This window comes from Xenopus laevis, chromosome 8S (assembly GCF_017654675.1).
Source record: "Xenopus laevis strain J_2021 chromosome 8S, Xenopus_laevis_v10.1, whole genome shotgun sequence".
Lineage (NCBI taxonomy): Eukaryota > Metazoa > Chordata > Amphibia > Anura > Pipidae > Xenopus > Xenopus laevis.
Window position 1 is genome coordinate 19,844,498 of NC_054386.1, and position 12,543 is coordinate 19,857,040.

General features: G+C 37.9%; 1 protein-coding gene across 1 annotated transcript in view; it reads left to right on the forward strand.

Moving 5' to 3' along the window:
- The first annotated feature begins 7,555 nt into the window (after positions 1 to 7,555).
- Positions 7,556 to 12,543, forward strand: part of dicer1.S (dicer 1, ribonuclease III S homeolog) — a 54,012-nt gene continuing 49,024 nt past the window's right edge. The window contains exon 1 of the mRNA XM_041574045.1: positions 7,556 to 7,781. The gene's annotated coding sequence lies outside the window, so the exon portion shown is untranslated. The remainder of the gene's footprint in view (positions 7,782 to 12,543) is intronic.

Below are 12,543 nucleotides of genomic sequence, written 5' to 3' on the forward strand. Positions count from 1 at the left end.
CCACACTGAGCATGTGCAGGGTCAGGGTCAGGCCAAGATGTTTAACAAAGTTACAAGATGACAGCCCCCAGTGGCCAACTTTGAAAGCATAAATCATTTGTTTGATTAGGCTTGTGGTGCAGTAAGTTCATGCTTATGTTTAGTATACAAAATACAGCATTTCTAGCCTTATTCTATTTTAGACTTTACTTGTCCTTTAAAAAAATGGACAAACCAACTGCAATCCAACCAGATGTAAGATAGTTTTCAAACCGGCTACTAAAATACCATAATGATAAATATTTAGGCAGTATGGCCAAAAACTGCCAAACTTCCCATATCTGAGCATGTTTGGCTTCCTTTAATGATTCACATATGATCATTGTTTAGTACATTTATGTATTAAAAACCATTGTATTCTATAATATGGGGCAGATTTATCAAGGATCGAAGTGAAAATTCGAAGAAAAAAATTCGAATAGGCCAAGATTCGATTCGAATTTGAAAAAAAAATCAACTATTCGAATATCGAAATTTATCATGTAGGGGCAGATTTATCAAGGGTCGAATTTCGAAGTGATGAGAGTTTTATTTAAACTCTCATCACCTCGAAATTCAAATAAAAAAAAGACCAACCAAAATTTATTAAAAGAAAATCAGATTTTTTAACTTTGGGTGAATAGGCTGCATTCGTATTTGATCAAATTCAAATCAAAGTATTTAAAAAAAAAACCCCTTCTTTTATTCCCTAGTCGAAGTACACTAAGGGGTTGAGCTGAATTTTTGAATGAAAAAAATCCAAATTTCAAGCTATTTTTGTGGGAAAAGCTAGATCAAATTAGATCGAATGAGCTATTCCTTCGATTTGTACAATTCGAATTCGGCCGAATACGGACCTATTTGATCGAAAACGGACCTATTCGACCTGAAAAAAATTTCGATTCAATTTCCGTTGGTCTTTTTGAATTTGTATTTCAAATTTTTTCAATTTGAAATTCGACCCTTGATAAATATGCCCCTTAAATGACCTCGAAATTTGAATCTAAAAATTAGAATTTTCACGTCGACCCTTGATAAATCTGCCCGTACTGTCTCTTTAAAACTTCGACCATTCGCCATCTAAAACCTGCCGAATTGCTCTTTTAGCCTATGGGGGACCTCCTAGAACCTATTTGGAGTCATTTGGTGTACTTTGAAAAATCAAATTTTTTTGGGCAAATACTTTGATTCGAATTCGATCTTATGCGCTAAAACTTAGATTCGAACGATTTGAATACAGCCTATTCACCCGAAGTTAAAAACTTAGATTTTTTTTAATAAATTTCAATTGGTCTTTTTTTATTTGAATTTTAAATTTATGGGAGTTCAAAAAAACTCCCATTACTTTGAAATTCGACCCTTGATAAATCTGCCCCTATGTGTTATCTGACATTGATGGGTATATACAGGTTGCACAATGGATGCCTTTTATATATAAACATTTCTGAAGAAAACTGTTTTTACAAGGGCATGATAATACTACATTATATTGAAATGTATATAAAATACTGTCATGTTTTATTGGCCCTCTTCTGTTAAAAACATTCTTTTCCCTGTCAGAATTGGCCTGTCTATAGTGTTTAAAGTGTGATTCATCCAAGAACACGAGGATTGTATAAGGGTCAGGCCACACTGGGGATTCATTTTCCGAAGTCGCCCGAAGTTCTACGGACGACTTCGGAAAACAAATCGCCGCGTGTGATTAGCGCCTGCGTTTTTTTCATTTTAGCCAGCACAGAGTGAGGGAAGGCATTTGGGGAGATTGGCCGCCGCAAAAACGAGGCGATTAATCGCCAGGCGACCAAATCTCCCCAAAACGCCCAGTGTGGACTTACCCTTAATGTGTATCTTTGAGCTTATTAGCTGTATAACAATTTTATGGATTTAGTTTGATCTTACATTTTTTTTTAAAAGCTCACGGTATTTACTGCTTAAGTAAAGAGAATGTAATTTTTGGAATATTTGTGCAAAAAACATTTATTTAAAGATTTTCAGGGGTAAGGTAACCGTGGAGAGAAGTGTACAGTGCTGTTTTTGTACTTTAAAATATTAGAAGAGTTGGTGTCTTTTGTTCTGTAACATTTGTTAACTCATATTGTGCCAGAGCATCTAGCACTGTATAAAAGTAATACAGGTGTAGGATCCATTATCTGGACACCAGTTATCCAGAAAGCTCCCATAGACTTCATTATAATCAAATAATCCAAATTTTTAAAAGTAATTTCCTTTTTCTCTGTAATTTTCTCTGTAATAATAAAGCAGAACCCTTGTATTTGATCCAAACTAAGACACAATTAATCCTTATAGGAAGCAAAATCAGTTTATTGGGTTTATTTAATGTTTACATGATTTTCTTTAGGTATGAAGATCCAAATTACAGAAAGATCCGTTATCCGGAAAACCCCAGGTCCCAAACATTCTGGATAACAGGTCCCATACCTGTATAGTAATTTGTCCCGTTTTGCTTCCTGCGAACGGAACGCAAATTTTGACGCTGGCAACAATTCGCGGGTGTCAAAATTGATGCCGGTGACAATTCAGACACCAAATTAACACCGGCAGCAAAATAGTTTGATCGCGCTGAATTTTCGCTGCAATTTCCCGAATTTATTCGCCGGCGGCAAAACACGCAAATTAGCAGCAAATTCGCTCCTGCCAAATAAATTCGCCCATCACTAATGACTTGTATTTTTACTTTTTTAAAAACCAAAATGTCTATCAGTCAGCCCCTGATACTTAAGAACAGCACAATACAGAAAGAATGCCTATAATTTTACAGAGAAACTAGTATTTTTGTAATTTTAAGGTTTGACTATTTAAGAACCAGACTGGGGCTCAGTATATTCAAGAAGGATTATCTGCACAGAATTCTAATGGATTATGGGCTTCCAAATTTACTAGCTGTATTTGCACTCTACGTAAATGTTATTTTTCACAACGATCGCAGAATCAAGCAATGCACTAACAATGAAATGAAGTATGATATCCTTTGTAAATATTAATCAATGATATACTTTGTTATTATAATATAAGCTAATTCAACTGATTATTTTAATAAATAACAGTATGCCTTGTGCGAGTTGTGATTTATTAAAAAACAAAAAACCAAACCACACTTCTACATAATTACAGTTGCTTAGCCAGAAAGAACCTACGGATGCTGGGGATTACAGAATAGCTACTACTGTTCTGGAGTCAGATCATACATGCAAGATATTTCAAAATGGGTTAGTACAGTTTTCGGTGCAAAACTAGAAACAACAAAGCTTTCTTCAAAGCTTTTCTCCATTCACTTTCACCACATATTACAGCCTGAAATTTTTAAATATAAAAAAGGACTATAGGGGTTATTTACTAATCCCTGAATGCAAAAATGACAAAAAATTTTTTTTATAAAATCGGACTTTAAAAAAAATAAAAAATAAATAAAAAATCATTTTTCATAATTTTTTAAACCCCGAGGATGGAAAAGTCTGAATCAGAAATCCGACATCTCAGACCTGTCGAGGTTGCATATAAGTCAATGGAAGAAGTCCCAATGATTTTTTGATGTGTGATGGGTTTCGTGCGATCCCCCAAAGTTTTCGGGTGAAAATTCAGAAAAAAATGTCAAAATCTGGAAAATTCGATGTAAAAATCTGGAAAAATTGTGAAAATCTGATTTCTACAAAGCTTTTTTCCATTCACTTTCACCACATATTACAGCCTGAAATTTTAAACTATAAAAAACGGTTATTTATTAAACCCTGGATGCAAAAATGACGAAAAATTTGTGATTTTTTTTTCTAAAAAGTCTGACTTTTAAAAAATCACACATTTTTCGGAATTTATTAAACCCCAGAGGATGGAAAAGTCAGAATCTGAAAATCCGGCATCTCAGACCGGTCGAGGTTGCATATAAATCAATGGAAGAAGTCCCAATGATTTTTTGATGTGCGCTGGGTTTCGTGCAATCCCCCGAAGTTTTTGGGTGAAAATTAAGAAAAAAAACTTAAAAATCTGGAAAATTAGATGAAAAAATCCAGAAAAATTGAGAAAATCTGATTTCTACAAAGCTTTTCTCCATTCACTTTCACCACATATTACAGCCTGAAATTTTTTTACTAAACTCCGAATGCAAAAATGCCGAAAATCTTTTGATTTTTTTTTTTTATAAAGTCGGACTTTTAAAAAAATCCACGAATTTTTCAGAATTTATTAAACCCCGAAGATGAAAAAGTCTAAATCTGAAAATCCGGATTTTTTCACTGCAAGGCAAATTAAAGGGGAAAATGTAATAATAAATAAGCATAAAAAACCAGAGCGGATTTGTAGCAGAAAATATAAAAATGAGTATGCATCTTACTTTTACAATGTCACCACCGGGAGTGAGAGAGTTGGGTGTCCAGTCAGGGGCCCGGAAAGATGTGACAACCCCATTTTATAGGCTGCAAAGGAGGTGAGGCTTGGTCAAGAATAGCAAGGTCAGGGTCTAGTTGGGGAGGCACATATATCAAATGTATTTATGTATTTATAAGCTTTTGAAAAAGTAGCCGGAGGGCTACGAAACGCGTCAAGTGTGATGGTTCTATATACACATGGCGTTCTTTTGTATTGAATTTTAAGTGGATTAAATAAATACTGAATTTTACATAAAATACTCTACGTGGTAGCCCCTTTGTGGATTGTCAGTCTACATTGAGACTCTGTTTAGCAGTGCACTTGGCTTTTATGTAACCAACACTTGCCTCCAAGCCTGGAATTCAAAAAATAAGCTCCTGCTCACTGGGAGCAACATCCAAGGGCTTGGAGAGTAACATGTTGCTCACGAGCTACTGGTTGGGGATCACTGTTCTAGAGCTCGGCCCTCATGCCGTTGACTCCTGCCAGTTCGCATCTATTCTGCTGAAATGTATAAATGTCTCAGCTGTTACATTTTGGTTTTATAGATTATACTGAAGAGATGGCATTTGCGTTACAGTTTTGGTGGGCGGGGGTTGCCGTTGAATTACAAGAAAAGATAAAATATGCCCCCCCCATATGTAATATAAGGCTTTAAGTTTGACCTGGAGCAGTGACCCATAGCAACCAATAAAATGTTTGCTTTTAAACAGATGACCAGGATATCCTACCTGCTGATTGGTTCTAGCCATTACTGCTCCTGGGCAAACTTACGGGCAGATTTAGCAAGGGTCAAATTTCGAAGTAATAAAATCTTCGAAATTCGACCATCGAATTACAATACTTTGATTTCGAATATCGAAGTCAAAGGATTTTTCAACTAATTTTGCAATCGAATGATCAAAGTAAAATCGTTTGATCGAACGATTTTAGCGTACGATCGAACGATTTTACTTCGATGTGTAAAGACTTAGAAAATGATTGTAGAAGGCCCCCGTAGGCTAACATAGCACTTTGGCAGGTTTAATTTGGCAAAGTATTGAAGTCGAGGTTTTTTTAAAGAGACAGTACTTCAAATATCAAATATTCAAACTATTTTTTACTTCTAATCGAAGTCAAAGTAAATTTGAAGTTGTGGTATCCTATTCGATGGTCGAGGTATCCAAAATATTACTTCTAATTTCGAATTTTTTAACTTTGAAAATTCCCTTGAATTCACTTCGACCCTTGATAAAACTGCCCCTTAGTGCCTTATGGCCAGGGTTGCCAGGTTGGCTGTTTTCCAGCCAAATTGGGCTACTAATTTAAAGCCCAGGCAGGTTTTAAAAGTACAAACTAGCCAAGGTACAGATTTGGGCCTTTGGCTAGTTTGCACTATGGAAACCAGCCAAAGTTTTTTCTTGCCCTAATGTGCCAAGCCTGTGTCTCCCAATGCATGTTGGGTAATGTAGTTTTTAACAATTTGCCAACTGCCACGTTTAATGTAAGACTACAATACCCAGCATGCAATGGGATTGATTTGTGTAGAAGTCGAGAGTTACTAGATTTTAGGCTCTGTACCCCAGTTTCCCGTCCGTCTTAAGCATTCTCACGTGTTCCGGTGACTTTCCTCAATTTCAGACAATTTTGAGACAAAAATCTGCTGGCCACCAAAATGTCTAGAGCACGGGTGTCCAAACTTTGGCTTCCCTGGGCCACATTGGAAAAAGGAAAATTGTCTGGGGTCACACATGAGATACACAAACACTTTTTATTTGTATTGAGTAAAGAAAATACACATAAAATAACTACAATACACTGGAATATGGGACACCTGGATATTACAATAGACTTATTATTATACTATTATGCCATTTCCTCGGGAACCGAGTGTTTCAAGCTGGGCTGCCGCATTCATATCCATCCTGGGCTGCAGTTTGGACACCCTGGTCTAGAGGTTGAGCTGTTTTACTAATATTTATTGAAATTGTATATGAATTAGGGCCTTATGGGGCAACTATACCTCCTGGGCCCCCTCTGTAGTTACACCCCTGGTGATGGGCTAATCTGTGACATTTTGCTTCATGGAAAAATTTGTGAACGGTGAACGTATTAAAAAGGTGGATTTTAACATAAATTGGTTTTTTTAGAATTTTTTTCACTGCGCAAATTCTGCTACTTTTGGGCTACTGTTGAAATGCCTCTTGGCTGGTTTTGTAGCTGGTTTTGAAAATTAGGCCTGGCATACGAAATGCATTTTAGGACATCCTGCAGCGAAATACGTGTCCTTCACCCGATGTCCTATGACTTCACAACTCTCAATCACAACTCTGTCCTCTACCCTCCCTTCTCAGCCGTCAGTGATCCGAACTCCGTCCTCCTCCCTCAGTCCTCTGCCTTCCGCCCTCACTCAGCACTTTAGAAACTTAAGACTGTCGGCTGAAAAGAGAGATCTGAGGGGGGGAGTGCTGAGGAAAGAGGGTGGTGGGCCAAGCAGGGAGGGTGGAGAACAGAAGGAAGAGGACTGAGGGCGGAGGATGGAGGACTGAGTTTGTATGACTGACGGCTGAGAAGGGAGGGTAGAGGACAGTTGTGATTGAGAGATTTGGAAGATGAGTGACGGTAAAAGCAACCAATGCGCCATTCGGAAGGCATAGGACATCGCATGATGGAGATGTATTTCACTGCAGGATGTCCTAACATGCGTTCCGTACTGGCAACCCTGCTTATGGCAACTCCCGCCCCCTAAAGCTGTAACGCAAACGCAATCTCTTGCAAGGTGCCTCGCCGAGTCATTTTCAGCTGGGGCAACTTTATTGAAGCCACGTATTTCCATCAATGGTCTAAAGACAAAAGTCAGCTTCACGAATCTCGTCCCATGCCCAGGCGCTTACATTCACCTTACGTAGTTTGTTTCTATGCAGATCTGTTTCGCCACCAGCTCTCACAATTTTGATTGGCTACGGTGTATCCAAGAGCCTTTTGCGGCAACGTCATTGGTCTGACAACTTGCCGCTTTGATTGGACAGGAGACGTCACTTCTACCACCCCCTACACTGATTGGCTAGCCTTAACAGCTTAAATGTTTCTCGCGATATTATTGGTTGCTGTGACGTCTCCAAATAAATCTTTGTTCCGTTTGGTCTAGTTTCTAAATACTGATGTGTCTTTTATCCTTATTGGTTTCTATGTGTCGCTCTCACCTCTGACCCCACAGTTCTGTCCAATCCCGCAAATGCTTTCTATGATAGTGGCTGAGTGCTTGGGCCTATGCTGCGCCGTGCTTCTTCCCCAGCACCTGGAGAATCATTGAGCGCACATCCCTGGGTAGAGCACGGCTGAGCAGCCTGGCAGCGTTACCTTATAGACACCAACTTCTTGCTATTAATGAGTTGGACCTGAGGGTAAGAAACATTGGATAGCAGCCATTTCCTGCTTCCATATGTGTGTGGCACAGCTGTTACTTAGAGAGTGTGGAATAAGCTATAGCATTTGATTTTATATGTCTAATCTTATCAACTATACACGGTGCCGGCATGTTTAGTTTTTTTTGTCCCAAAATTGTCTGAAAAGTCACTGGAAAATGCGAGAATGCTTAAAGGGGTTGTTCACCTTTGAGAGAACTTTTAGTATGATGTAGAGAGGGATATTCTGAGACAATTTGCAATTGGTTTTCATTTTTTATTATGAAAGGTTTTTGAGTTATTTAGATTTTTTTATTCAGCAGCTCTTCAATTTGCATTTTAACCAATCTGGTAACTAGGGTCCAAATGACCCTAGCAACCATGCATTGATTTGAATAAGAGACTGGAATATGAACGGGAGAGGGCCTGAATAGATAGATGAGTAATAAAAAGTAACAATAATAATTAGGGATGCACCGAATCCACTATTTGGGAATCCTTGGTGAAAGATTTGGACCGAATACCAAACCCGAATCCTAATTTGCATATGCAAATTGGGGACAGGAAAAAGTGGAATTTTTTTTTCGTTTGTCAAAAAGTCACAGTATTTCCCTACCTGACCCTAATTTACATATGCAAATTAGGATTAGGTTGGTCCAGGAATAAGGATTCGGCCAAATCCTAATCCTGCTGAAAAAGGCCGAATCCTGGATTCGGTGCATCCCTAATAATGGTTTTTAGAAGGGGTCAGTGACGCCCATTTGAAAGCTGCAAAGAGTCATAATAACTATAAAAAATAAATAATGAAAACCAATTGAAAAGTTACTTAGAATTGGCCCTTCCATAACATATTAAAAGTTACCTTAAAGGTGAACCACCACTTTAAAGGAGCATTCAACCCCCTATATAATAATGCCCCCTACCCTACATAGTCCTCCCTCCCTGCTGAGAATTTTCTTGCACAAGAATACGTTTTCGCCATTCGCATTTGCTTAAAATAATGCTACATACACATTAATGCCTGGTTTACTAAACAGCGAAATGTACGAAAGCCAAAATTAACGCCAGGATACTCACAAAATGTTACTGCCCATAACACCTTGTTTTACCCATCATTCTGTTCCTGTTGCCATTCCTGACAGGAGAAGAGAGAAGTGAAATAATAATCAGATGTTTTGGATTATTCTTTTTTCTGCTGCTACAGCAGCTTTTTCATTTATTATGGCTAGAAGGGACCAAAGGCTTCATCAGCCTAGATTAAAGGAGAAGGAAAGGCTAAAACTAAGTAAGCTTATCAAAAAGGTCTATATAATTACACCAGTAAACCCTCAAAGTAATGCTGCTCTGAGTCCTCTGTCAAAAGAAACATCACTTTCTTTCCTTCTATTGTGTACACATGGGCTTCTGTATCAGACTTCCTGTTTTCATCTTAAACCTCCAGGGCAGGGCTTGAGCATGCTCAGTTTGCTCCTCCCCTCTCTGCTGTAATCTGAGCTCAGAGCTATAAGTGAGCAGGGAGAGATTCAAGCAGGAAGTGATGTCACAGCAAGCTAGTATGGCAGCTGCTACTCTAAACAAACAGAGAGAGCTTCTAGAACTGTTTACTTGGGAATGGTGAAGCATTCTGCAGAATAAATATAGTGTTATAGCTTGCACTATTGTGCCTAATCTATTGGCACTAAACTGCTTTGGTGGCTTTCTTTCTCCTTTAAAATACATTTATGTGATGCACACAGATTTGTTGGTAAAACTTGTTTATGAATTTTATTTATATGATTCTATTGGCAGGGGTTAAGTCTTGTGATTGGATGTATTGAGATGTGGATTTATATAATGCCTACATGTTTGGGTGAAATCTGTTAAAGGAGAAGGAAAGCTACGGAGGCATTTTATTGCCAATAGATTAGCTGCAATAGTGCAAGCTAGAATGCTATATTTATTCTGTAGAATGCTTTACCATACCTGAGTAAAAAGCTCTAGAAACTCTCTGTTTGTTTAGAATAGGAGCTGCAGTATTAATGTGGTGTGACATCACTTCCTGCCTGAGTCTCTCCCTGCTCTGGACTCAGATTACAGTAGAGAAGGGAGGGGGGGAGAGGAGCAAACTGAGCATGCTCTTGCCCAGGGCAAGGAGGTTTAAGCTGAAGGCTAGAAGTCTGATACAGAAGCCCATGAGTACACAATAGAAGGAAAGAAATGCTGTGTTTCTTTTGACAGGGGACTCAGAGCAACATTACTTGGGGGGTTTACTGGTATATTTAGATGGACCTTTCTGATAATGCTTACTTAGTTTTAACCTTTCCTTCTCCTTTAACTGTGTTGTTGATAATATTTATAAAGTTTAGCAGTTTTGAAGATACATATCTGGCCATGAATCATGGCATAATAATCGCCATAAAACAAGACTATTTAATAGCATAAATATTCGCAAACGTAATTTGTCGCCTGAAAATTCGCAACTTGCTAAAATTACCGCTAACGTAAGCTGGTTCGTTAAAGTAGTTACCGCAAGTGATCGCAATGACTTCTGAGCGCATGGCTGTTTAGTAAACTCAGTTGTTACGAATATTCTGGCGGAAAAATATTTCGCAGCGCAAAGTCAAATTTACCGCACTTTAGTAAACGGACCCCCTAGGTAGGTGCCTCCACCTCTTGTTGGTTTGACTGACTCCTGCAGCTGGATGCAATATGCTTGTGGGAATAACCAATCCCTATACACTCAATGTTGCAGAATGGTAAATGAGGCCAGTTGCCTTAAATGTAGAGTGTGATCAGCTGACCAGTAGATCACAGAAGCACAGCTTGTTGGCCTACTAACAGTTTTATTATAGTGCACTCCTAAATACTTCCCTTTATTCTGATTTACAATAAAAAGGGTAGTGTTTAAATACAGTATCATGTACTACATGTAAGCATTGCATAACTTACTGGACCTAAATAAATGATGTGGTGGTGGTGGTAGACACAAGTGTCAATATAACGATAGACATGCCCTTAAAGGAGAACTAAAGCCTAACTAAAGAATTAGGCTAGAAATGTTGTACATTATGTTTTGGGCTTCTGCACCAGCCCAAATTGCTATTAAAAAGACAGGCTTGTGTTAATAAATCGTAGCAATTTGCTTCACACAGATAAAGTAGTGATCATTGGGTCACACATCAGTAGGCACAGCTGAGATGACTGTATCACAAAACAGCCAGACAACATTAAAGCTACATCCATCCATGTTGATGTCATTAAAGGGGACCCGTCAATTATTCCATATCCTATTTTATCACGTTAGTCAAGCAAAGTAAACTTCAATTACACTATATCAATTATTTGAATCTTGTTTCCTTCAGTCTGGGAATTCATAATTATAACAAGCAGGCGGAGCCATTTTGTGGACAAACCTTGCATCATCTCAAAATCTTGTTTGTGCACCAGAATGGGGGACCTGATGCCCTGGCTACACAATTAAATGGGGAGAAATGGGGAAATTTGGGGAGAGCAGTGACATCTAGGAAGTGCTGAAAGGAAACTTCGCTTGTGCTCCTCTTAAGAAAAGGCGATCTGGTGATCCATCGTGCGGCGCTCACTCCTCCTGCCTTCCTCATAGGAGATAGCCAGGGAGGAGAAATCGAGCCCTGCATGATGGATCATCGCTGTGACGCCTTTTTTTGAAGAGGAGCGCAAGTGGAGTTTCAGTAAGTTATTTCTTAATAAAGACTTAGCGATTTAAAAGTTTAAATTGTCTGGTTTTTTTTTTCGTTCTATACTAACTAATACTAACTAACTAAAAATTTTTTTTTTTTTTTTTAAAATTGATGTTACTGGTCCTTTAATAGGGATTCACCAAATAAGAAACAGCTTGAATAATAAAGTGCTGACAATCTATCCCTTGCTTTCCTAAGAGATATACACAAATATCCAACTACCTCTACTGTAGTCCATATAAAGGAAGGTTACCAAACAAAAGCATCAAACATCTGTACAGGTATGGGACCTATTATCCAGAATGCTTGGGACCTGGGGTTTTCTGGATAACGGATCTTTCTGTAATTTGGCTCTTCATACCTTGTCTAATATAAATTCATGTAAACATTAAATATACTCAAAAAGCTGATTTTGCCTCCAATAAGGATTAATAATATCTTCATTTGGATCAAGTACAAGGTACTGTTTTATTATTACAGAGAAAAAGGAAATCATTTTTAAAAATGTGGATTTTTTGATTATAATGGAGTCTATGGGAGACGGCCTTTCCGTAATTCTGTGCTTTCTGGATAATGGGTCTTGATAATACATCCTATACCTGTATCGCATATTTAGAATTTCTCAAAGAGAACAATCCAACTAAAGTCGCAAAAACATATTTAGATGGCCAGGTCTTTGTAGATGGTCTGTGAGCAGCAGTAGGACGTTTAAGGTTAGGTCTGTTTAACTCCTGCAGTGCTTCATTTACAGAACCCCTGATATTTAACACTTCTACCATACAACTTATATCTTATAAAATGATTTTAATTTTTAAGCTCTTTTTTTCAATGAACAGGACTTTTACTGAACATACTTTTTTTTTTAATGCAAAAAAATAAAAAAACGGCAAAAGTTATATATTCCCTATTAAATGCTCATGTTGAGAAAAAGGTGTTAATTAAGGGTTTTGAGATGTTACTAGACCTCAAATCTTAATACAAACCAGTGTTTGAGACATGCATTTATTTTTGTTCCAAATCTTCTTCCAAAGCTGCTTTGCATGGTTGTTTTTTTTCTCATTGTTTTT